The sequence below is a fragment of the Vombatus ursinus genome, unplaced genomic scaffold (assembly GCF_900497805.2).
Source record: "Vombatus ursinus unplaced genomic scaffold, bare-nosed wombat genome assembly UNPS02014830.1, whole genome shotgun sequence".
NCBI lineage: Eukaryota > Metazoa > Chordata > Mammalia > Diprotodontia > Vombatidae > Vombatus > Vombatus ursinus.
In genome coordinates, this window is record NW_020954608.1 from 3102793 (window position 1) to 3129762 (window position 26970).

The following is a 26970-nucleotide window of genomic DNA, read 5'->3' on the forward strand; positions in this document are numbered from 1 at the left end:
ACTTAATTTAATTCATGCTCAGTAAGACAATAGTTGACAGCTTTCCTCTTCTTGCTTTTTCTCTCTTTTATATTTTTTTTTCATTTTGCTACGAGCAGATTCTTTATTTTGATTTTTTAAAAACAACATTTCTGGAGACCATAGATATTTCAATCAATTCTTCACTGTGATAACAAGGTCTTTCACAAACAGCATACCTCCCTTGCTTCTGTGCTCTGCTTTGCAATTTTATTGGTTTTAAAATTGCATTAAAAAAAAAAAGAGAAAAGCATTGCTATAAATATATCAACAGAGATATAGGAACAATGGAAGATTGGTGGGGAAAACAGCAGAAGTTCAAACGTCCAGGGCATTTCTGAGGATGAGGGCTTTGGGGAAGGGGGTGAGTAGGGTACAAGGTGGGTTATTAAGTTTAGTTTAGGAGCAAGTCAGGGTAAACAGTGAAGAAGTATCTCAGTATCTGGATGTATGAGAATGGGAATGATAGTAGGAAGTAGAAATGGCAAGGATAGGGTAAACTTCAATAAAAGGTTTTTTGTTTTTTTTTTAATTGGGTGATATTTGTTACTAGGGGCTTAGAAGAGGCAGCTGGGTAGTGCAGTGGATAGAGCCCTCAACTTGGAGTCAGAAAGACCTGAGTTTAAATATGACCTCAGACAATGACTAGTTATGAGACACTGAACAAGTCAGTTAATCTTCAGTTCCCTCATCTCTCTCCCTCTCTCTGTCTCTCTCTCTCTCTCTCAAATAGCACCTACCTCCCAAGATTGTGAGATTCAAATGAGACGTCTGTAAAGTGCTCAGCATGGTGCTTAGCACATAGTAGGTGCTATATAAAAATGTTAGCTATTATTAGTATTAGCTATTAGTAGAAGATGGTGACATGAAAGGTCTCAGAGGAGTGTATCTCACCCCATAACGGAGTCAGTTAAGTTCTAAGAATGCACCACCAAGAACAATAATATAAGGCAAAGGCAAATATACAGCTACAGGTTGTTCCATCCGGTGCAGGACTACACAAAGACGGTGCCAGGAGCCTGCTGGTCCTTAGAGTGGAGACAGTCCAGGCAGTTGGAAGCCGCAGTGTCCAGACAGATGGCTCTGGAGCCACCACAGGAGATAGGACTAGCACAGCATCTGAGCAACAAAGCCCAGACATCTTGTGACCGGCCTGTCACCAGCCTAATCTTATACAGGGCCATCTAATAAAGGCCTGTCAAGGCTACAGCAAGGGAAGGGACCAACTTCTAGTTGGACACTATGCAAGAAGGGACTGAGATCAAAACTTAAGTGGGGCCACTGAGTCAAAATCCAGGGATTTCTGGAAAAAGACAGGGCCCATATCTAGCTACCACGTCCAGAATGGGAGAAGACTAGGGTCTAGACTAAAGAAGGGTCAGGACCAGGCAACCCTACCCCTCCACATAGTTGGCAAAGTAATTTTCCTATATATCAGTTCTGACCATGTCACTCTCCTATTCAAACCCCAGTGGCTAATTCTAGGCTCAAGTACAAACTCCTTTGTCATTTAAAGCCTTTCCTAACCTGGCCCTGCCTTACCTTTCTATCCTGACTATATATTCCTTTCCCTCATGTACTCTCTCTGGGTCTGTTTCTTGCGAGGTGATGTCCTCTGTTGAACCTGTACCTTTATCTACATCTAGATATGAATTATGTCTACTCCTCCCTACTGGGTGTTGTATCTCTGCTGCTCCACTTCTCTCTTGCATTGTTGGGCTTTTCTAATGTTGAGGTCACTGCTGGACATTGCTCCCTGAAGGCCGTGTCAGTTCTACTTAGTCTTCTAGGGCACAGTGACTAGAAAACCTCTACTTGATAATGTCAGTCTGACAGCTTTTTATTCACAACCATAAACTATGAGCCACCATCTCCAGGTGACAAAAAGCCAAAGAAAGTATTCCTAGAACAAGATTACATCTTTTCTTCTAACTCCTATTTAGCTATGTAGGTAGTATCCCAATCATTTGTCCCAAATAACTATCTGACAGAGTAAGAAATTCTCAAGATCTATTCAGGATTTTCATTCAGGTAACTTTGCGTCAGAACAAATGGCAACCCTAGCTACAAGGAAATAGAAATCACTATTACAGATAGAACATCAACTCATTTATTAGATTAGGAAATAGTTTTTAAAGACGAACCACTTTTCATGTAGTAGGGATTCAATATCTGTTTGATGGTGAGGATGCTCTTATAGCACTCCTTTGCTGCTTGTAATTCTTTCTTCATTATTTCAGGGGGACATGTTGTTTCCCAAGCTAAATCAGAAACCAAGAGCAAGGCTGTTATGGAGGTGTCTAGTACCGTGCTGTGCTCCTAGTCAGAACTTAAAATGAGTGTTGAATGCCAAATAAAAGAAACGAGCACATACAACACAATCAGTCAATAGCAATCTGATTTCATTTGTATTCAGTAAGACATGGTGTTGACAGTCTCCTCTACAGCCCTTGTGGCTTTCTTCATATTCTTGACAGCAGGATCTAATTTCATTGCTTTTGCAGCAAAACTCTCTTGCTGGATTATTTCAATAGATGTAGAAAAAAACTTTTGACAAAATACAACACTTATTTCTATTTAAAAATACTGGAAGGCATAAAAATAAATGGATCTTTCCTTAAAATAATAAGTAGTATCTATATAAAATCATCAGCAATCATTATCTGTAAGGGGATAAGCTAGAAGCATTCCCAATAATATCAGGGGGGAAAACAAGGATGCCCATTATCACCACTATTATTCAATACTGTACTAGAAATGCTAGTTACAGCAATTAGAGAAGAAAAAAATTGAAGGAATTAGAATTGGCAATGAGGAAACAAAACTATCACTCTTTGCAGATGACATGATGGTACACTTAGAGAACTCTAAAGAATTGACTGAAAAACAATTAATAATTAACAACTTCAGCAAAGTTGCAGATTATAAAATAAATGCACATAAATCATCAGCATTTCTTGATGTTGTCAGCAAAGTGCAGCAGGAAGAGATAGAAAGAGAAATTTCATTTAAAATAACTGCAGACAATATATTTTATACTGTCTATCTGCCAAGACAAAACCAGGAACTGTAAGAACACCATCACAAAACATTTTTCACACAAATAAAGTCAGATCTAAACAACTAGAAAAAAATAATTTCTCATGGGTAGGCCAAGCCAATATAATAAAAGTGAGAATTCTACAGAAATTTATTTACTTATTCAATGTCATTCCAATCAAACTATAAAAAAAAATTTTATAGAGCTAGAAAAAAACCAAAATTCATGTGATCAAGAATATCAAGGGAATCAATGAAAAAAAAATGTCAAGGAAGGTGTCTTAGCAGTACCAGATCTCAAACTGTATTATAAAGTGGTAATCATCAAAACAATCTGGTACTAAGAAATAGGGTGGTAGACAAGTGGAATAGATTAGGTACACAATACACAGTAGTGAATGATCATAATAATATAGTGTTTGATAAACTTAAAGATCTAAGCTTTTAGAACAAGAACTCACTATATTTGACAAAAGTTACTGGGAAAACTGGAAAGCAGTTTGTCAGAAACTAATTACAGACTAACATTTCACACCTTATATGAAGATAAAATCAAAATTAGTACATAATTTAGACATAAGGGGGAATTAGGGGAGCATGGAATATCTTACCTGTCAGATCTATGGATAAGGGAAGAATTTATGATAAAACAAGAGATAGAGAGCATTATGGGAAGTAAAATGGATAATTTTGATTACATTAAATTGAAAAGGTTTTGCACATAGAAATCCAAATGTTGACAAGATTAGAAGGAAAGCAGAAAACTTGGGGAAATTTTTTTATAGCAAATTTCTCTAATAAAGAATCAAATCTATAAGAATACAAGTTGTTCCCCAGTTGATAAATGGTCAAGGGATATGAACAAGCAGTTTTCAAAAGAAGAAATCAAAGCTATTTGTAATCATTGATGAAAATGCTCAAAATCACTATTGATTAGAGAAATACACATTAAAGCAACTCTGAGGGACCACCTCATACCTATTGGGTTGGCTAATATGACAGAAAAGGGAAATGACAAATGGTGGAGAGGATGTGGAAAAATAGGGAAACTAATGCATCGTTGGTAGATTTGTGAACTGATCTAACCATTCTGGAGAGCAATTTGGAATGATGTCTGAAGGGCTATAAAAGTGTTTATACCCTTTGATCCAGCAATACCACTACTAGGTCTGTATTCCAAAGAGATCAAAGAAAAAGGAAAAGGACCTATATGTACAAAGATATTTGTAGCAACTCTTTTTGTGGTGGCAAAGAGTTGGAAATTGAAGGGCTGTCTATCAATTGGGGAATGGCTGAACAAGTTGGGTATATGATTGTGATAGAATACTGTTGTGCTAGAAGAAATGATGAGCAGGATGCTTTCAGAAAAACTGGGAAGACTTATATGAACTGATTAAAAGCAAATTGAGCAAAACCAAGTGAATACAATAACTGTAATATTGTATGAAGATCTATTGTGAATGACTTAGCTATTCTCAGCAATACAATGATTCAGGACAATTCTGAAGGACTTATAATGAAAAATGCTGTCCACCTCCAGAGAAAGAATTGATGGAGTCTGAATGCAGATTGAAGCATGTTTTTTTTTTACTTTCTTAATTTTACTTGAGGTTTTTTTTTTCTTTTTGATCTATGTTTTCTTTCACAACATGGCTAATATTGAAATATGTTTTGCATAACGGCACATGTATAATCAATCTCAAATTGCTTGCCTTCTAAGGACACGGGAAGCGGAAGGAGAGATAAAATTTGGAACTCAAAATTTTAAGAAATGAATGTTAAAATTTGTTTCTACATTTAATTGGAGAAAATAAAATTTAAAAATTTAAAAAACAAAATCAAACCTCTCTATCTAACCTACAGACTTGGGTAAAATTTTCATCATACTAAAAAGATCTTGGTGAACCTTTCCTCCTTAGTTAATATCTGCTATTGCTCAATAATTTTCCATTTTCTACAAAGAGTAAAAACTTTATCTGCACACATATCATGATGGTTAGCAACTGGGAAGTAAGTTCTGAAGACACAAATAATGATAAGAAAATATATTAGAGTCTTTAACGATCACATCAAAAGCTTATGGATTAAGATACTTGGCAGAAGGTTGGATACATCTAGGGAAACAGGAATCATTGTTTGAGATACATTAATTTATTTATCAGATTTTGTAGAGGAACAACTTTATTTAAAAAATTATGTTCTGGTATTTTTTCTCATGTTCTCTTTTAATGTTTTCAAGGGTTATGATCTGGTATAGATTAGATTTTATAAATCTAAATTCTTTCAGGAAGCTGCCCTGTGTCAAAAGAATATGCTGTGAGTTGCAGTCAGGTTATAAAGCTGAGAAAGGTATTAAATGAAAGAACTTAAGAATTTTAAAATAAAATTTTATATTATTTTCATGAAGCTCCTCCTTCTTTTCCCCCTCCTTCCCAAGCCCATTGAAAAAACAAGAAAAACAAAACTGCTGTAACAAATATGCACAGTCACGGAAAACAAATTGTCACATTGGCCGTGTCCAAAACATGTCCCAATATGCATTCTGAGTTCATCACCTTTCCATCAGTAGGTGTATAGCCTATTTCAACATGAGTCCTTTGGAATTGTGGTTGGTCATTTTGTTGACTAGTGTCCCTAAGCCTTTCAAAATTTAAACTTTCGGAATGTATGCAAAATACAAATCAGTGATAAACAGGAAGCAGGCAATGAGAGACAGAATGAAAAAAAGGTACTTGGATGGAAGAGGAATTTATTACCTTTATATAGGAGAAAGATAACCAGGGGGCTGATCATGCTGATATACAAATCAACTATGTAATAGGATTCTTCCTTTGCTTTGTCACAAGGCAAGGAAGAATAGGAGCAAGTCAGAGGGAACACAGCAAGGATCTTCGAGTTCTTCTAGAAGACTAATACAGTCAAACATAAGCAAACAAAACCCAGAAAAAGAGAGGGAAACCATTAACATATGAGGAAAGTTGCTGGTGATGATTTTTAATGTGAAACCATCCTTAAAATGTTTGCTATGAAAGGGTAATCGATCTCCGTGGCAAAAAGACAGCTGAAATAGTAGCAAAGTCATAACTAGCATGGGACCAGAGGGATTTTGCCACAGACTGCCAACATGGTAGAGGAGGTCCAACTCCACAGCAACTTCTATCCCCACCTTTTGCTTTGAAATCCTTTATGAGTTCTTCTCACTTGCCAAGTTCCCATTTCTATAGTACATCTCTCATGGGACCACTTGTCCCCCAAGACCCATAGAGGCAAGAGTCGTATTGCTCTCTCTTTACTTCACTCATGTTCTGACATTCCCTGATGCTTGTTCCCCTACCACTACCTCTTCCCCCACCCCATCCTCAATCCAGGCTTCTTGTTGTTAAGCTAATTTCTTACTTTCCTTTAAAAATCTAGTACTTTAAAAGTCATCTATGTCCACTGAAGTCATTCTCTGAGGATTCGTTATTGTGTGGAGGCTACCACAGTATCTTATAGCTGGAAGGAACCTCAGAAGCTGTCTAATCCAATCTCTGCCTGAATATGACTTCCTCTCCCTCAGTGGTTCTCAAACTCTTTGGTTCTCAAGACCTATTTATACTCTTTAATGACACCAAAAAGCTTTTGTGTGGGGGGGTTAGATCTATTTATATTTATCATGTTAGAAATTAAAACTGATACTTTTAAAATATTTGTTGACCTCATTTAAAAATAACAATAAACTCATTACATGCTAACATAAATAATATTTTTATGAAAAATATATTTTCTAAAACAAAAAACTCATGAAAAGAGTGGCATTGGTTTACATATTTTTGCAGTTCTCTTTAATGTCTGGCTAAAAAGAAGATAGTTATATTCTCACATCTGCTTCTGTATTCAGTACACATGTTGTTTTGGTTGAAGTATATGGAGAAAGTCTGTTCTTATAGAGATATGTAGTTGAAAAGGGTAAAGTATTTTAATAGGCAAATAATGTCAAATCTGAATCACGTGAGCAATAAGTTGGTAGACTATATACCCTCACAGCCATGACCTCTCAAATCTCTTCAGAACAGAAATTATGCACCAAAGATGAAGTAACTTCAGCTATTTCCATGGTCTAGGACACCCAGAATCCAAAGATGGTTAAAACAAAACAAACAAATGTCTAAACCCAGAAAGTGACATTCTTCTGCCTATTCTAGCTACCATCTTACAATTTTCCTTCCCTTTCGCTGTCAAACATATTGAATTATCTGACAATAAAGACACTACATTTAATTCTCCACTACCTACTTACTCATTAATCTTTTGTAAGTCTCTTTAGAACTCTATTAAAACTATAACCTTAAAGCTCACCAATAACTTCCCAATCTCCAAATCCAGTAGCTGGTTTTTTTTTTTTTTAGTTCTCATTCTTTTTGACTTCTCTATAGTATCTGACATAGTTAATTTCATCTCTTCCTTGAAAACTTTCTCTATTGAATTCTATGATGCTATATTATCGTAGTCGTCCATCTCTGACCACTCCCTTCTTGGTCTCTTGTACTGATTCTTCCCTTTTGACCATTGCTCCAAATATGGTTGTTTCCCAGGGTTCAGGTCTCTACATTTTTTTCTTCTCTGTCTACACTTTTTCAACTGAGATTTCATCTATTTCTGAGGCAACATCTGTAGTTCACAGAACATTGAAGTTATAGACAGTATTTAAGGGTTTCAGTATAGGCTTGGTCACTTATTAGTTGTGTACCTATATATCATTCACTTGCCTTTTCTGAGCTTCAGTCTCCCTATCTGTAAAAAAGAGATAATAATATCTTCACTGTAGAGAGGCAACATAACACAATGCTCAAGGAGGCAGAAAGACCTGAGTTCAAGCCCTGTCTCTGATACACACTGGCTATGTGACCTTGAGCAAGTCACTTAATCTTCAAGTGCCCCCTGGGCAACTCTCTAAGACATTAAATTATACAAATGTCTATCTGTATTGGTAGAGGGAGTTCCCTGTATGAATGAAATCACAGATCTGGTCCCCCTAATTTTTTTTATTTATATGCCTTACAGGTTTGTTATAGGGAAGAAAGAATGTTGCAAACTATAAAATACTATGGAAATTGATCCACATTTATTTTAAATTTTGCAAAATTCTGCTATCATTAACTATTTCAAATGAGTCACAGTAGATAAGCTAAGTTTTTCTACCACCATTTTTCAGATAGAAGATGAGGTTCCAACAAGAATTCCTTAAGTCAAATCGGTAACAGATCCAAGGTTTTCAATCAGAAATAAATAGTAGTCAGGTCCCTGAGGTTGTGTCTATACAATGCAAAACAAACACAAAGAAATCTGCCAGACCATTTGTTTAGCATTATTTATTAAAAAACAGCCAGTTTATTGATTTAGTTGTTCAGCCTGGGGCCAGTTTTGTCATTATGTCACTATAGCCTAGGCTTGCTAACAATATAAATGGACCGTCACATGTAGGGTAACAAACTCAGCACTCTTATAACTGAAAACCAAACTCTATTTTCCCATTAGGGTTTTTTTGTTGTTGTTGTTTGTTTTTTTGAGGCAATGGGGTTAAGTGACTTGCCCAGGGTTACACAGCTAGTAAGTGTCAAGTGTTCGGTCTGAGGCCGGATTTGAACTCAGGTCCTCCTGACTTCAGGGCCAGTGCTCTGTCCACTGCGCCACCTAGCTCCTGCACCCCATTAGGGGTTTTAACAGATAGCAAGCTCAATGTGAGTCACCAATGTGACATGGTGGCCAAGAAAATAAATGCATTCTTAGGCTTCATAAGAGACGCATAGTGCTAAGAGTAGGGGAGGTAGTGATACTACTACGCTTTCCCTGATCAGATCACCAATGGAATATTGTGTTCAGCTCCAGTCACATTTTAAGAATACCTTGTTCAGCCAGTATGGCATAATGTATAGAGAGCCAGCCAGAAAGACCTACATTTAAGACTGAGTCCCGTCTCTGATTCATGCTTGACTGGTTGACCTTGGGTAGGTCACTTAACGGCCAAGTGCTATAGGCTAGAATGTCAAACACAGCTACAACACTCCTGAATTCAGCATGAACCAGATGAAGATGGAACTAGGAAATAGTAATGGAATAAATAAAAATATAATAAAACATAGGTGATATTACATTTTATAACTAAGTCATTATGCTACCCTCAGAGATCCTTAGTGAATCCCTTAAATTAGTGGCCCCTGTTTCTATTTGAGTTTAACACCACTCCTCTAGGCAGCTCTCTAAAACTTTAAGTTGCAGAGAAGTTGCTGCCCTGAACTAGCAAGAGTTTCCTAAGGCTGGGAGTGGTTAAGTGGTTTGGCCAGGGTCACACAGCTATTAAATGTTTGGGTTCAAGTCCTGCTTCATACTAGCTGTGTGTTCCTGAGCAAATCCCTTAATCTCTCCCTGCTTTAGTTTCCTTATCTGTAAATTGGAGGGTTTACACTGAACGGCCTCTGAGTTTCCACCCAGCTGTAGATCGCTGGAGCTCCCCAGACCAATGAAATTACAGATCCATTATCTATTTTTATCCTCATGTCAAAGAATCTCCTGGTTGGAGTTGAGGATCCATCCAGAGGATGCTGAAGGGCCCCAAGGTCATGCCATGTAGTAATTGACTGAAAGAACTGAACATTTTTAGCTAGGACAAGAGAAAACTTAGTGGTACATGATGGTTATCTTTAAATAGTGGAAAAACTGCCATACAGAAAAGGGATTTATCTTGGTCTTCTTGGCCCCAGAAGGCAGAAGTAAGAACAATGAGTAGAAGTTGTGAAGAGACACATTTTTAGGTTGATAAAGCATCTCTGAAGGTACTAGAACAAGGGAAAGTGATCTCTAGTCCGTATCTGGCTCTTGGCTTGGTAGCATACATTTGTTGCAAGAGGATTTCTAGCCCCAAATGGCTACTGTAGTTATGCAGTTCTGAATTGTGAATAGTGGTTAACCAGCTAATCAATATTTCAGAAGGAAATGGCAATTTCCACATGGACCCAAGTGGACAGCCATGCATGACAACACCAATGAACCTCAAGGAGCTAAAAAAATTATTAAGACCCTTTTCATCTGGCTCATTTCCACCACCCTTTCAGTTTCTTTGTCTTGCTTCTTTTCTTTGTATCTGGGGGCTTTTCGCCTTTGTGCATGTCTTTCTGTTTTTTCCTCTGTGTGTTTGTCTGGACATTTCTCTCTGTTCCCTTTCTGTTTCAATGAATGACCAAATGTTTACTGAGTGCCTAGTATATACTTATTGTTGTGTTAGACAATGTAGGGGGTTACAAAAGAAATGTGACACAGTCCTCATGCATGCAATGAATTAAGTGCCTACTAAGTACCTGGCACTGTACCACCCACTAGGGGTACAAGTACAATGAATGAAACAATCCCAAAGGACAAGGATCTTACACAATCTAATTGTGGAAAAAGACATATTTACAGGAAAAAATTAACAATGCATGATAGTATATGATCAATTCTAAATGAGTGGGGGAAGTATTAAATTTTTCTGTTGCTTTGGAAAACAATACTAGGATCAATGAGAGGAAGTTATAGGAAGGCAGATCTAACAATACATGGAAGAACTTTCTAATAATTAAAAATCATAGTGATTCTAGTGCTTGAGGTAAGCACCTCAAAACCCTAAGGGGTAGGGAGGGACTTTGAAGAGAGACTTTTAGACCTAAGATATGAGCCGGAATGTATGTGTGTCAGAGGGAGGGGAGTCAGAAATATTGGACACCTTTAGGCCACTTCAAGGAATGCTTCTCTGGTATGGTGGGACCAAAATCCTAATACCTTCCCCATGTAAATTAGGATAGTTTTTACCTGAAAGACCACAAACTTGATTGCCATCAGAGCTAAGGCTAAAAGTCTGAAATAGTTTCTTAGATTCCTAGCCACCTAAGGGCATCAAAAAGCTCATTTGTGTGGAGCTGGAGCCCTCAGACCCAGCAGATGTCCCAAGATTATACAACTTACCATATCCTGTCTTGCTGAACAGGGGCATTTCCAAATGGAGATGAGGCACCTACCTAAGTTAAGTTCTTGAATATTCTTTCTATACTATTGTCTTTTTATAAAGTGTAGAATCAGTCCTATCAATAATAATTCTAGCTAGCATTTTATAATGCTTTAAGGTTTACAAAGTGCTTTACAAATGTTATCTCATTTGATCCTCACCAGCCCTGTCTGCTTTGAAAGTAGGTGCTATTATCCCCATTCTACAGATTAGGAAGGTGGGGGCAGACAGAGGTGAAGTGACTTGCCCAAGGTCACACAATTAGGAAGTGTCTGAGGCTAGATTTGGACTCTGGTTTTCATGACTTCTGTTCCAGTGCTCTATTGACTGTACTACTTAGCTGCTTATTCATTCAATCTGTGTGTTGTTTTTTCAAGAACTGGTTATTAATGTTAAATGTTTACCAGCAAGCCTCTGACTATACGGGAAGGTGAAGCTTCAGGTTTCTTTCTGAATTTATATATAAGAATGACTATGACAGGAAATAATTGTTAAACTGACAGGAAGACATGGTTCTCTTTTTAATATAGCTTTTCATGTTTTGCTGTTTTTTTTCAGAGTGAAAGGAGCTTGTTTTGTAACCAACCTAGAAAAGTTTGAGTCGATAACTCTTAACTATCTGATCTCCTTGTCAAAGGACAGGAAACAGTAATTTGGAAGAATCATACCCCACAAGGGCCACCATGAGCTAAATTCTACCTGTAGTGCTCCAATTTTAATCTGGAAAGATACAAAGTACCTGAATAATCAACAATTGACAATTCAGTCCTTGAATAGGTAAGAGTGGAGTACAATTAGAAGTGACAATTTGTCACTCTAAAAGAGCACCCAACCTGCCATGTAGTCGTATAAAGAAGCTATAGGCTAAGGAGATTTTTTAAATCTTTTAGGACTTTTAGAATTGCCAAAGGGATGAATCACCAACACTTTTATATTTGTAAATTATATTTGTAAATAAACAGTTTTATGTTTCAATTTTTTATGACTTGTGTACTCTCCCCTCGGAAGATGTCTAATTTTCTTTTGCTATTTTGTATCATAGGACCTTATTCCCTTGATTAATTTTTAATAAGAGAGTCATGCTGAGCTGTTCACAGAGTATGATTGGAGACTACTTCTTGCTCTTTTCCCAGTGGAATGTTGATGACTACTATTCCTGGTAGTCCCTGTGGGCCATTGATTTCTTTATACTTTTAATATTTTCATTCTGTTGAAAAGGAAGTATGAAGTTGAGGGAAGGGAAAAGCAACTGAGCAACTTGGAGGGTTGATGGGTGGCAGAGGTATAGAGCCTCTTTTAGCTTAGCATACCAGCAAATATGAACTTGCAGCTGAAATCTACATGAGATCCTCCAACATGGTATTGTACATTTGTTTTTACAATCCTCCATCTGTACTGGAAAACTGTTTGTTTTCAAATTGAGCCTTTAATGTCATCAGAAACTTGCAATATCCAATGGTCATATGACTAAGGATTCCAGTCTGAGACATGTACTGGAAAGCTCATTTGGCTCTACATAGATTGACTGTTTCTTGATTATGTACTAATATTAAAGTTTCAGTGGATCACTCTTCAATTTTCTGTTAAAATTCTAGCTTTTGCGAGGAGATTTTCTTGGGTCTCCTTAACATAAGTGCCTTCTCTCTGAGATTATCTCCAATTTATCTTGCATACGTCTTATTTGTTTGGGATGTTGTCTCTCCCAACAGATTGTGAGCTCCTAGAGGACAAAGGCTCTTTTTACCTTTGTATTCCTGGTGAATAGATCAGTGTGCTTAATTAATGCTTCTTGGCTCGACTACGTATGTATACGTGTTACCTCCCTCACAATAATGAGCTCCTTGAGAGTATGGACTGTTTCTTGTTTTGTGTTCTTATTCTCAGTTTCCTAGCATAGTGCCTGGAACATAACCAATACTAAATAAACAGTTATTGATTGATGGATGGATCAATCTACTACCCTCTACATTCTTCCTTCCTCTCCTTACCTCTATGGCAATTAACTTAGTTGAGATAGAAAAGGGCCATTGACTCAGTGTGCTGGAAATGACTTCATTCTCTAAGAAAAATTGAGTTGGGACCAATTAAGCATGTATAAATATATTAATGTTCCACATTGAATAATGTTATGCCTTGTGTTTACCCCATATCCCACTCTTATCTACCTGAGATACTGAAGCTGTAGGAAATGATAAAGGTTGTATCTACATGATACAGAGGTAAAGTGACAAGTGAAAACTTCAATCATATTAATGTTTCAAAATATCTGATATGCTTTTGCATCTTGTATACAAAACATCCAGCTGAACTTTTCTCTTTTTATCCAGATGCTTTGTTCAGAGATATATTTAAGATTTGCAGGGATGTGAAGAGATAAGACACTTTTGACAGACTTGTAATCTCATTTTTTGTTTGTTTTTTTTTAAACATACATTATCACTTTTGAGCTTCACAATAATTCTTATGGTAGGTGTTACAGGTATTATTGTCTTAATTTTACAGATGAGGAAACTGAAGCTGAGAAAATTTTCATTAATTTTACCCCGGTCACACATCTGAAAAATGCAGCGGTACATTTGAACACAGGTTTTCCTGCCTCCCAAGTCCCACCCTTTATCTGCTGTACCATGCTGTTTCTTCTCTCTGGTTCTTAAAGAGCACTCTGCCAGTCTCTAACTGCTAATGATCTCTAACATCATCCATTCTACTTTTTTCCCCCCATCTTGTCCAAAATTACTCTGCATTGATGAAATTAATTGCATTGATGAAATCCAGATATATCCTACTTTATAGTCTTGAAAGTGTTTTCACATACATTACTTTATTTGATCTTCACAACAAGTTTATAAAGTAGACAGAGTGGTCATTCATATCTGCATTTTGTAGAGATGAGGATATTGAGAACCAACGAAGTTACATTACTTGCCAAAGGTCACACTAATAAGTGGCAAAGCTAGACCTGGAACTTTTGATCCCTGAAGAAATAAAGAGCTTACTACTTTATCCATAGGGTATATTCTCTCTGAGTTCTTTTCCAGAAATGATGATGGAACTGGATTAAGCTGTGTAGCTGCAAGATAGCTAGTGTGTATAGGAGGAGTGAAATGGGTATTTTTTTCTTCATATTAAATTAATTAGGCTAAAAAATGATCAAACCCATGACCTTGGTTTCACTAGTGCCATGACTGATATAATCAACTGATTTAATCAAATGAGCAAACCCTACAGGAGTGTCATTTATTACTCTTACTATGATATGCCGTACTGGAAAAAGAACTATTTCTTCTGTAAAGGAAGCCTAGATAGATTTTCTGAAACCTTTCCTCTCTTCTTGCCCCAAAGTGCATGAGGCAGAGGACAACTGTGCTTGATAAAAAGGGAAATGACTTGGATTGGGGGTGGAGAGAATTTGAATGCTCTTCCTGGACCTGTTACTGATTTGCAGTATAAGCCTAATGTTTCTACAACTCTTTGCCTTGGTTTCCTCAACTGGAAAATGGGGATAATAATAGTAATTTCCCACCTTCTAAGGATTCTGTCATGGTTGTCAATGAAGTAATTTATTTTTAAGAGTGATTTGAGGTCCTAGGGACTGGGTGTTATATAAATGCAACTGGTTCCCCAAAAGGTCAGGCAGTTTATCTCCTCAAGAGTGATTTATATGAGCTACCCTGGTTGTTTATCTTCTCAATGACAAAATTGCCAGGAATAGAAAGAGCTTTCCGAGACCTCTTATTCTTCATTAGTGAGTATGGTGAGTGTTTTAAAGTACACGTCCCAATTATTAATTAACCACTTAGTCTAGGAAAAGTGACCACACTTTTGCTATAAAATATAAAGGATTATTTTCCCTTGTCTTTTGGAAATGATTTTTCACAAAATGAAAAAATGGTTTTAAAAAAAATATGGGTAGTCTGTGTCATTGAAAAGGTAGCTTAACTTTTTATCTTTTTTCCCCTAGTCTCCTCAAAGATAATTCAGTTTTGAGCACCTATTAAGGTTTGGTTTTAATTGGATCAACCTTTCCATTCACTGGGGTATAAAATAGACTGTCATCAGGGGATGAAATTTGGGTGCCATATGAATGATTTCACCACTTTCAACAACTTCTTTGGCTAGTCTTGAGACTTCCATTAATAATGGGAAGGATGGGATAAAGATACTTCTCATATTCTTTCACCCACTTCCTTGAATGTTTATTCTATTTGAACCTGAGTTAGTGAAGCTTAACACACAAAAAGGTAAACACTTTGAAAACATTAAATTCTAAGTCATTTGACAGAGTGCCGTTTTGTTTAGAGTAAACCAGGCACGGTGGCATATACCTGAAGCCCTTGCTTATAGGGAGACTGGGCTGGGAGATCATCTGAATTTGGGAGTTCTGAGCTGCAATATGGCAAAAGCTGATTGGGTGTCAGATCTAAGGCCCAGACCCAATATAGTGAACCCCTCAAAAGCAGAGGCCATTAAGCTGCCTAAGGAGAAATGAACCAGCCAGGTTGGAAAGGAAAAACACATTAAAGCTTCCATGACAGTTAGTATTGGGACTGGACTGTGAGAGGCTACTGCACTTCCAGCCTGTGCAACAGATTGATCAACAAATTCAACTTTAAAGTTGTGGATTGATATAATTTAGTTGCATATTAATATGGTCCATATCAGTCAGCTACCTTAGAAGCTACTGTAAAACAGAACAACTGATAGCAAATGAGGTGAACCTCAACACCTATGCTCTACTTTCCCTATGGGATAAGCAAAATAATGATTCATGCAATAAATAGTATTATGTAGGCAAACTTTCCTGCTTTTGAAGCAACTCTTGGAATGTGAAAGATTAGGACAGGAATATGGAATTAATGTTTGCAACTTTGTTAATGAATAGAATTTCTGGATTTTGAATTTCCATAAAAAGTAGAATTCAAGTAGTATTTTCCATCTTCAGTCAGCCACCTCCCATCCCTAGGCAAATTCTAGAAGAGAAAAATGAAGTCTTATATCATCAAATAAGATTATAAATAACAAGGGATATTTATGAAATGGGAGAAAAAAAAGGTCTGATTTAACACTTTTAATCTACAGGCTTCAATCTAAAGAATTAGCATAGTATAGGAGATAGCTGGCTTTGAGGTCAGAAACACTCGAGTTCAAATTCTGCCTATGACTTACACTGGATGTGTGACCATCCACAAGTTACTTAATTTCTCAGTCCTCCCAGGCAACTTTCCCAGATTGACAGTTCCAGATAAATTGCTAATCTGATCACTAGAGGGAATTTCTACACCAAGTGTTCACTATGCTAATGAAATTACCCATCTTGATCAAAAAACATCTTTTTTTAAACCTAGAGCTTTGAAAAAGAGACCTTCAAAAGTGACTAACAAGGTTGGAAGTCCTGAGGAAAAAATCCCAACTCCACCATTTGGGTAAAAGGCTTTCTTATGAATTTTCATCTTAATAATATTCAAGTTGGGGGCAATAATTTGCAAATGTCCAAAGCTTATTTTATACAGGGCAGAAGGCTTGAGTCAGTCTGATATACATCTAAATGTTTTGTAGATCACATTATTAATTGGCAATATTAATGTAGAACAACATACAGGGAAAAATGGCATCCAGAATAATGAATCTAAAATGGCATCATGCACATTTTAGTCTCCTAATTATATAACGTCTCTGTGGCCCCCCTAGCAACCACTTTTATGTACACATTCTTGCTTGCATGAAAATAGTAAGTAGAGCAGAAAAAAATCACTCAGCTTGGTTTTAACAAATGTGAAAATAAAAAGAAAGTGAACTCTCATGTGGAAAAATTATGCCTGTGCTCATATATGGTGATAAATGTCCCAAAACAATTGCATATATAACTTCTTTGTGGGAAGTCCACCAGCGAAACTCTCATAAACAAAGTCTTATTATGAAAACTAGCCTTTGACAACTTGAACATGTTACAATAATGGTTTTATGTTATTCATGAATGTTCATTATTTCTTTATAACAATATATGATTCTTTAAATAAACTAGAAAATATCTGATATTAAATTAGATTAGTTTGATCTCTGAGTTCCCTTCTAGCTTTAAATCACAGAGTCTGAAATATCATCCTAAGTTAAAGAGAGACATATTTAAGCTTGATATAAGGAGGAACTTTCTAACAACTAGAATTGTCTAAAAGTACAATGGGCTACCTCAACAATTCCAGTTGCAAGCTTAATTTAATATCAGATATTTTCTAGTTCTAGATAGTTTCTTCTCACTGAACAAAGCAAAGACTGATTGACCACTTGTTGAGTATGTTATAGAGCATTGGTTCTCAAAGAGTCATCTATAAATGCCTAGCAAATCCCAAGATCTTTTAGGGAGTTACCAATAGGTCAAAACAATTCTAATAATAATACTAAGACTTATTTGCCTGCATTTGATTTTAGGTAGATGCTTTTTATGATACTGAAAAAGGTCCCTCTGTGCCTATAAATTATAGGTTTTGTAGCATAAAAGAATGTTGTACTTTGTCAAAAACTTTTTCTGCATTTATTGAGATGATCATGTAGTTTGGGTTATTTTGGTTTTTAACATAACTATGTTGATTGTTTTCCTAATATCAAACCATCATTGCATTCTTGGTATAAATCCCACTTGATCATAACAAATGATATCCTGGATAAATTGCTGTAGTTAATTTGATAGAATTTTGCTTAAAATTTTTGAGTTAATGTTCAGTAATTCTGTTGACCTACATTTTTCTTTCCATGTTTTATCTTTCCCTGATTTAGGTGTTAGGACTACATTTGTCTCATAAAAGGATTGTGATAGAACAATTTTCCCCTCAATTTTCAAGAATAATTTGTGAATTATGTGTTTTAAATGCTCTTTCAAAGTTTGACAGAATTCTCCTATGAATCCATCAAATCGAGGCATTTTCCCTTTTTTTCTTTGATAGTTCCTTTATAGCTAGATCTATTTCCTTTTCTGAAATTGGATTATTTAAAATTTCTGTCTGGTTTTCTGATAGTTTGGATGTTTTACATTTTTGAAGGTATTCCTCTATTGCTTTTGTGTTTTCTGTTATTTTTTATTTTTGACTCTTCCTTTTCTTCAATTCACTTGATGCATGGTAATTTTTTCCACCCTCTCAGTTTTATTTTGTTTATGTCTTTATTTTTTAAATGTGTTTTTTAAAGCCACAGATTGTAGCATTTAATTTCCTTAGCCAGTCTGTCCCTCTTTTTTATTTTATTGGATTGTTTAATCCTTTAACATTTAAAGTTATGAGAGTCAAGATTATATTATTCTCCATCTGTCTTTAAAATGTGGGTTTTTTAGGGGCAGCTAGGTAGCACAGTGGATAGAGCACTGGCCTTGCAGTCAGGAGGACCTGAGTTCAAATCTGGACTCAGACACATAACACTTACTAGCTGTATGACCCTAGGTAAGTCACTTAACCCCATTGCCTAGTTAAAAAAAAAAGTGGATTTTTTTCAAGTTATGATTTTCCCCCTCTTCTGCTGTAAACATAGTATTATATTCCTTTGGTTGTTTTATTTTAATCTTTTTTTTTTAGGGTGGTCCTGTTCCCATCTCACTTGTTACCTTTTTCTCTTTAGGGTTTTGCCTATTAATTCCTTTCTCTTATATTATTGTATCAAGATTCTTTTTTTTAATCATAACTTTCAGGTAGCCCAATTATTCTTATGTTTTCTCTTCTTGATCTGTTCTCTAGATCAGTTGTTTTTCTTATCTTTCATATTGTCTTCTATTTTTTCATATTTTATATTTTGTTTTATTATTTCTTGGTCTCATAACTTCACTGGCTTCTCCTTGATCAATTCTAATTTTAAAGGAGTTGGTTTCTTCCTTAAGATTTGGATCTGCTTTTCTACTTGGTTGACTTTCTTTTCATAATCTCCTTATTTTTCTTGGATTGTTCTTATTTTTCAAAAAATTTTCCTCACTCTCATTTGATTTTTTTTCTTTCTGCTGAGGCAATCAGGGTTAAGTGACTTGCCCAGGGTCCCTCAGCTAGTAAATGTCAGGTGTCTAAGGCCAGATTTGAACTCATGTCCTCTTGACTCCAAGGCCAGAGCTCTATCCATTGCACCACCTTGCTGCCCTTCTCATTTGATTTTTAAAGTTCTTCTAATGGGCAGGTGAACATTTTCTTTGGGCTAAAAGAGGCTTTTTTTTGCTTCAGTATTTTCCTCTGAAGATGAACTCCAGTCTTCTCTATTCCCATAGTAACTTCCTATGGTTGGATTTTTTTTCTTCTTTACCTGTTTTTTTTTTCTTCTTTATTTGTGGCAGCTTATTTTTTGTAATCTAGTCCTGTGGTATGGGGGATGGTGCCTCTGGCCTTAGATCCTTCTTTAGTTCCCCTCTCTGGCCTGGACCTGAAACCCAGAATTCTGCCAACCTGTAGGTACCCATAGCCAGGGGTGTCCCTACCCCACTGCTTCTGCACTCATTGGGTGTGTACTGGTTCCTTCTCACCCAGGACTGCATTTGGGCTGCACAGCTAAGCAGAGGTTCCTTTAATCTTCCTGGCTCAGCCAGCTTCCCACACAGTCCAGGAGGTGAAAGTTCTTGTGGCTGGGGCTGAGGCCATCTCCCAACCCAGCTAGCCCCAGGGTTCACTGCTTACTATTTCAGGGAAACTGATCTGGCAGTGTATACTCTTCACAGGGACCACACCTCAATCCTGGGATTTTTCTTTAGATATTCTGCTATTGTCCCAGGAGGACCACTTCTGCCTCAACTCTTATTTATTTTTAGCACTCTATGTTTGCCCTGAGGTGCTATTTTGTCTTGTTTTGGGGGGAGGGGAATCTGGAGAGCTTGGAATTTTCCGACATACTCTGCTATCTTCTCAAAATCTTCTTCTCAGTATATCTATTCCAAGCTCTACCCTGTAGGCACATCTATTCCAAGCTCTACCCTGTAGGCACTTTCTGTCACTGCCTTGTAGGGCTTATCCCATGGATTCCCCTTTTCCATTATGCCTCACTTTCAGAACAATGCCAGTTATTGCAGGTGTCAGAGAGGACATTGCCCCATGGTAGGATACCTCTCTCCAGCCCCCTCCCCCCACTCCCCCATCTAGAACCTTTCTTGTTGACCTTTTTTTTTTTTTTAATTTGCCTGGAAATCTCATCACTGTATCAATGCTTTCCCACTCCTTCAGGTGCTGGTGGTGCAAGGGGTTCCACCTCTTCACCACCTATGTCAAGTAATCTCTTTAGGCATCAAATCTCCCAGGCCTCATTCAGTGTGAAGTCCTCATCTCCCTTCACTCAGAGGATCATTCATCAGTGGAACTCCCTCCCACCTCCAAAGTAAGGCTTCCTCTCTTTCTCCCTTTTTTCAGTCTTTTCTCTTTTCTCCTCATCCACTTCTCAGAAACTCTTCTCTTTCTGAGACCATAGAGGTCATTTTTCCCTCATTACTAGTCCTTGATTTGACTCCAACACATCCCTCACTCCTCTCTATCTCCCTATTCCTCTCCTCCTCTTTCATGTTTTCTCCTATGTTACATTATAGTTGCACAAAAGAAGCATTCACTTGCAGGAAGGGTGTTGCCAGATTCTGTCTATAATGCCTTTTGTCTTCCTCTTCACTGTTACCTCTACAAGATTTTCACCTTTTCCTGTTTTCCTTGTTACATTTAGAAAGAAGCCTTTTACTAGTCTTTCTGTTGTTACTCTGTTGCTATAGCTGTCTGCATTTATTTATTCCTCTTGCAATTCCATTGTTCGAGGTGTTCAAGAAGCAAATAATCTCCTCAGTTCTGGTTTTCTTTCTAAAAATATTCCTGCATGGTTAAGCTAGGATTTGTAGGATAGGTCATCTCACCCTGGGCTGAATCCTGAGCTCTACCCCCCACTTCCCTCCTCCCACAGATACCTGGAGCCACAGTGAAGAATGTGAACCAGCAGGAGTTCATCCGGGCATTGGCCACCTTTCTGAAAAAGCCAGGGAAGTTGAAAGTCCCTGAATGGGTCAAGTTGGCCAAACATAAAGAGCTGGCACCCTATGACGAGAAGTGGTTCTACACCCGGACTGCTTCCATGGTCTGTCACCTGTACCTTTGAGGTGGTGCAGGTGTGGGATCCATGACCAAAATCTATAGGGGGTACCAGTGCAATGGTGTAATGCCCAGTCACTTCAGCAGAGGCTCCAAGAGCATGGCCCAAAGGATTATGCAAGCCCTGAAAGGCCTCAAAATGGTGGAAAAGGACCAGGATGGGGACCAGAAGTTAACACCTCAGGGACAGAGAAAACTGGACAGAATTGCAGGACAAGTGGCAGCTGCCAACAAGAAACATTAGGACAAACCACACCAGATTCATTAATAAAATAATAAAATAAAATAAATAAAATTAAATTTAAAATAAATAAAAAAATTTGTTAATAAAAAATTAAAATACGTTATTCCATTCCCTCCTCCTTTTCTAATGAGGGTAGGAATAGTCTTCAAATGCCCCCACCCCCCTTTTTTAAAGAATTTTGCAATCAGGGTTGACTGACTTGCCTAGGGTCACATAGCTAGTAAGTAGCATGTGTCTAAGATCAGATTTGAACTCAGGTCCTCCTGATTCCACAGCCAGTGCTCTATCCACTGTACCACCTAGCTGCCCCTGCCCTTTCTTTTTATTTGAAGTTCTTTGTGGGTTGCAGAATTTGTTTCTGAATTGAATTGTTAAATTTAGCAACTATGTGTCTTACAGTTTGCAACCGTTTTTTTTTCTAGAGACAATTTATGCCTTTTTTTTTTTTTTTTTTACTGGAATTTGATGTTTTACGTTCAGAAGTTCTGGGCAGTTCTCTTCATTACCCTTCATTATGGTGTTAAAGTTTTTTTGTCCTGTCATGTTCTTCTTGGACATCTATGATCCTTAGGTTGTCTCTACTCATTTTGTCTTTGAGATACACATAGTGAACATATCTTCCTTTAGTGTTCTTATTTTTTATTTCTCTTCTTCCAGAGTGTCCTTTATTTCTGTGTATTTGCATTTCCAGTCTATTGCTCTCTCTTTTGTTTCTTTGACAAGGCTTGCCACAGCAGATTTAAGTTTTTCTATTTTGCTTTTTGCTTCATAAATTCTGTTTTCATAATTCTCATTTCTCTTTTAAACTAACCAGGAACAACATGATGTAGTTCCATGCGCTCCTCAAATTCCACAGGGTCCTTTGTCTCATCAAGTGTTGGATAGTTTTCCTTTATTTTACAGTATGTATGCATAGATGCCTGAACTCATTTACTCGATCTGGAGTTCATATTTCCTTCTGTTGTCACTGTTTTTTCTGTTGATTTATCTATTTATATTCCAGGTTTCAGAGATTTCTTTGAAATCCTACCTATCCTTTAAGGTTCAGCTTGAAAGAACACTAACTTTGGAGTTATGAGATCTGGGTTCAAATCCTATCTCTGATACTCTGTATAACCTTGGGCAAATAGCTCAACCTCCCTGGACTTCATTTGCTCATTTACAAAATGAGGGAGTTAAGCCTAGAAGACCTTTAAGGTCTCTTCCAACTGAAGTTCTACTTTATACTGATCCTAAGATCTATAAAATCTTCCCTCATTTCCTCAGTTGGAATTACTCTTTCTCTCCTTAGGCCTTTTAGTCACATTACATTTTTTTTTGGTCCCTTTCTTATGTGCTTATCATAATCTACTTTAGGCAGCTAGCCCAGTGGTCCTGGAATCAAGAAGACCTGAGTTCAAAGCTAGCTGCATACACTTACTAGCAGTGTGACCTTGGGCAAGTCACCTAACCTTTCTCTGCCTCAATTTCCTCATCTATAAAATAAGCATAATGATAACAACTATTTCCTAAAGTTGTTGTGAGAATAAAATGAGAAAATATTTGTAAAGTGCTTTGCAAACCTTGAAGTGCTACATAAATGCTTGCTATTATTGTATTATAGTCATTTGTATATATGTTATATCTACCTACTAGACCGTAAACTTTTAGGTCAGGGATCATTTCTTGCTGACTTTTTTATCTCCTCTTGTACCTAGTACTCTACCCTAGACATATTATATAGTAAATGTTCGTTGAATTGAACTGACTTCTGAAATCAGAATTCTAAGACTGTCATAAGAGAAGTAAACAGAACAAATCTAATTTCCTAATGAAATGCAACAGCGATTTCTTAGTGGTTATGGACAGCTCCCTAAAGACTCGACAAGCAACCTTGAATAGGCAGGGAGGGCTTGTACTGAAGTGACAATTCAAGAGACAAATAAGCATATCAATTTTAACTTTCCTTTCACTCCAACTGTCACTCAAGAACATTGTTACGCCTATTATCCTACATTAAATAAATGTTGTTATGACTTTCTGACATCAAATTCACATTATAACCATGGTTTAGAGTGACAGCTGAACAGAAATGTTCCACTCTCTCCTCACAGTCTGCATTAGGTACAGTAATTAAAATGACCAAATTATGAAACTGCCCCAGAGGATTTTAAATTCAGGCTATTGCCTCCACCGGCCTGGGCTGTAGATTCAAAGGGTGCCACAGCCCTGAGTCATAACTAGCATAGGGTAAATGGGACACTGCCCAGGGTGGCAACAGCTGAAAGGGCACACTGCAGTCTTTCGATGATCGATGTCCCAGTTCTCTGCCAGTTTCCTTTTCCCTGCCACATGATGCAGCTTCCCCTGAGCCACCTTGCTTTTTATCCTCTCATTACATTGCCCTTTTCCTAAGGCCACATGCCCATCCAATCCTTGTGGGGGGGAAAGCAATGTGTTATATCCCTCTCCTGGCTTGACTTTACCTAAAGTAGTATTTTCCTTTGAGGCTACTGGTCTCATTCTTCATCCTTCTGCCCCCTACCTAAGCTCAACTAAATTTGCTCCAGGCATAATTTCTAGTTACAGCCCTGCCATAAAACATGACTGAAAATCATAGCATCATAAATTTAGAGCTGGAAAGGACCTTAGAGGCCACCAAGTAAAACTTCCTTTTTTTCACATGTGAGGAAACAGATGAGGGTGAGAGAGGCTGACTTGCCCAGAGTCACATAGCTGTTAAGTATCTCAGACAAGATGTAAACTCAGTGTTTCTGACTCCTAGCCATAACATGCTGTGTTGCCATGGTGACTCATTTTGCTAGGAAATCATTGGTAATTAATTCAAAAACAGAATCTCCTCTGTTTCATTTGCTTTGTTTTTCTTACTTTTATTTTTTTATTTTTTGGTGAGGTAATTGGGTTTAAGTGACTTGCCTAGGGTCACTCAGCTAGTGTCAAGTGTCTGAGGTCGTATTTGAACTCAGGTCCTCTTGACTTCAGGGTCGGTGCTCTATCCATCTCACTTTTATTTTTAAAGAGACTAGAAGAGTCAAGGCTTCAGGCTTTCTCATACAGATATCCTCTGGGGCCAGAAAACTTCCATAGAAAAGTTTGGTTTAATTAGACTTACAAACTCGGGGACTAAGAATTCTACTTCAAATTCTGCCAAAAAGAAAAAAAAATTATTTCACCATGGGCAAGTCAGGTGAACCTCTTTAATCTTCCTGTTTCATTCTGCCAACTTAATGTTACTCACTTTTGGGCCTGAGAGGGGATGAGCCACAAGGCAGTTCCTTCTCTCCTGTATTCTCTATATGTGACAGCCCAGGAATCCAGTACTAAGTTATTCGTGGAAAAATACCCTTTCTCTTGAAATTAGAGTCTTGGAATTTTAGAGCTGGAAAGAAAGGCTCTTAGTAAACATCAAGGGTTATTCCTCTTGGGCTAGTCAGTCAATTAGTGGACAAACATTAATTAAGCACTTGGTGTCAGGAGCTGAGCTAGTGACAGTAAAATTCCCCCTCCTCTTCATTTGTCTCTTTTCAACTTACACTCACTGCCCTTATTTACACAATCTGGAGCCAATCAGAGCAGATGTTACAGAATTTATACGATGTTGGGTATCTTGAAAGTAGAGATGCCAAGTCCTAACCACACACATCTCTGAACTAATCCATTTAATTATCCCCTGAATGTATACTTTTCTCAGTGGGTTCTCAACACACAACATACAATAGGCAGGAAGGCTGCATGAATTTGACTGGATAATCCTTTTATAACATAGTGAGCTCACGCATTATTACCTTTCCCTGGCTTTTTTCCACACTCAAGCTCCCACAATAATTAGTTGTACTAAGTATCAAGTTACGAGGCTGCTTCTAGCCAAAAGGTAAGAGTAATAACTTAAATTACCTATTTAAATTCCATCCCCAAACCCTTACCCACTCATTGCCTCCCCACATTATTCCTTGTGTATAAGCTCATCTCCTGGCTTGTCACAATGTCCCAAAATGATGTTACTATAAATAACAATAACATATTGAATATATATATATAAAGGTTTACAAAGGACATCTTCACAATAATCCTGGAAAGAAAGTAGCCCAAATATCATTGTCCCCATTGTACAGATGAGGAATTTGAGGCTTAGAGATAGGTTAGGTGACTTGTCCAAATATGACTAAACTAGCAAAGTTAAAGCTAGGATTCTAACTAAGGGGTCCTTCTCCCAAGTTCAACACTGCTCTACACTAGGTTATAATTATCAGACATATAGGAAATGGACATTTTAATTAGATATTTTTTAAGTTTTAAGTGTTAAAAATATTTGTTTAAAAAGGAGAAAGAAGATAGATTGTGCTGTTATTGAGTTATTTCAATCATGTCTAATACTTTGTGACCCCTTTTGGGGTTTTCTTGACAAAGATACTGGAGTGATTTTCTTTTCCAGCTCATTTTACAGATGAGGAAACAGAGGCAAACAGGGTTAAGTGACTTGCCCCGGGTCACACATCTAGGAAGAGTCTAAGGCTGGATTTGCACTCAGATCTTCTTGACTCCGGGTCCCATGCTCTATCTGCTGTGCCACCTAGCTGCCCGAAAGAGATAAATAGCCTTGTCAAAATGAAGTTAAATTTCAGCATTGGCTGTAACACAATTACAGATCAGATATTTAAAAAAACAAAACACATACCTATGAAAAACAAGACAAAAAACTTAATGATCCTAGCACTTCTAGAAGATTAGCTACAAGATTATAGTCCAGAGCTAATAGAGAAAAATAAAAGGAATTGGGTTATTTGACAGAACTTAGTCACCACTAAAGGGAAAAGAAATACTGCTGGTGGATAAGCAAGAGAGTTGAACTAAGGAAAACAAGGCAAATAGGAAATTCCCTCAGGAAGGGGAAAGCCAACAATGTCCTCACTGCAGAAAGGGGTGCTCATAGGTTGAGGAAAGAATCAACCATTGACTGAAAAGTTACAGACACTGTGAGGAGGGAATAAAAAAGTCAATTTAGAAAAATGAGGTTAAGAGGGGAAGCCACAGGTGTTCACAAATTCCTTTGTCTACTTAGCAGGTATTATTAGGAACATCCAGGTAAAGAGGAGCCCAAGAAGAAACTTCTCACACAAATGAATAACTGGAGCCCCAAGTGTGAAATTAATGGTGTGCTAATCACCAGTCAGCTGGTACAGGCACTTGAGGCCATTGTTAAAATTTTCATCTCAGAAATCAGTAAATGCTACAAAACAGGGTTAGATTTATTGTTTTGTTTGATTGTCCAGTTTTAAGAAAGTGACTGCAAAAATGTTAATAATGCTGATGAAACTTAAAAGCGTGCTGCGAGTACCTTAAGGGAGGGGGTGGAAAGGTGAGCCAGTTTGTTAAACATTTAGCAGCACATGGCTGTTTGAAATTCTGGGTTGCCAAGGTCCCCAGTGGCCTCCATTACATCCTCTGCCTGGAATGGGAGTCCCTCATGATATCAATTCAATGATTAGTGTATTCTTCAAACTTAGCCCAGAGTCTACTCTAGGTCGGTTCAAATAATGCTGATGTTGCTGCATGTAGCTTGGTGGACACTTTGCTCT

The 26970-nt window shown here is 37.4% G+C and overlaps 1 pseudogene; it reads left to right on the forward strand.

Moving 5' to 3' along the window:
- The first annotated feature begins 1877 nt into the window (after nt 1-1877).
- Nucleotides 1878-21394, forward strand: LOC114025437 (annotated as a pseudogene).
- Nucleotides 21395-26970: the final 5576 nt, after the last annotated feature.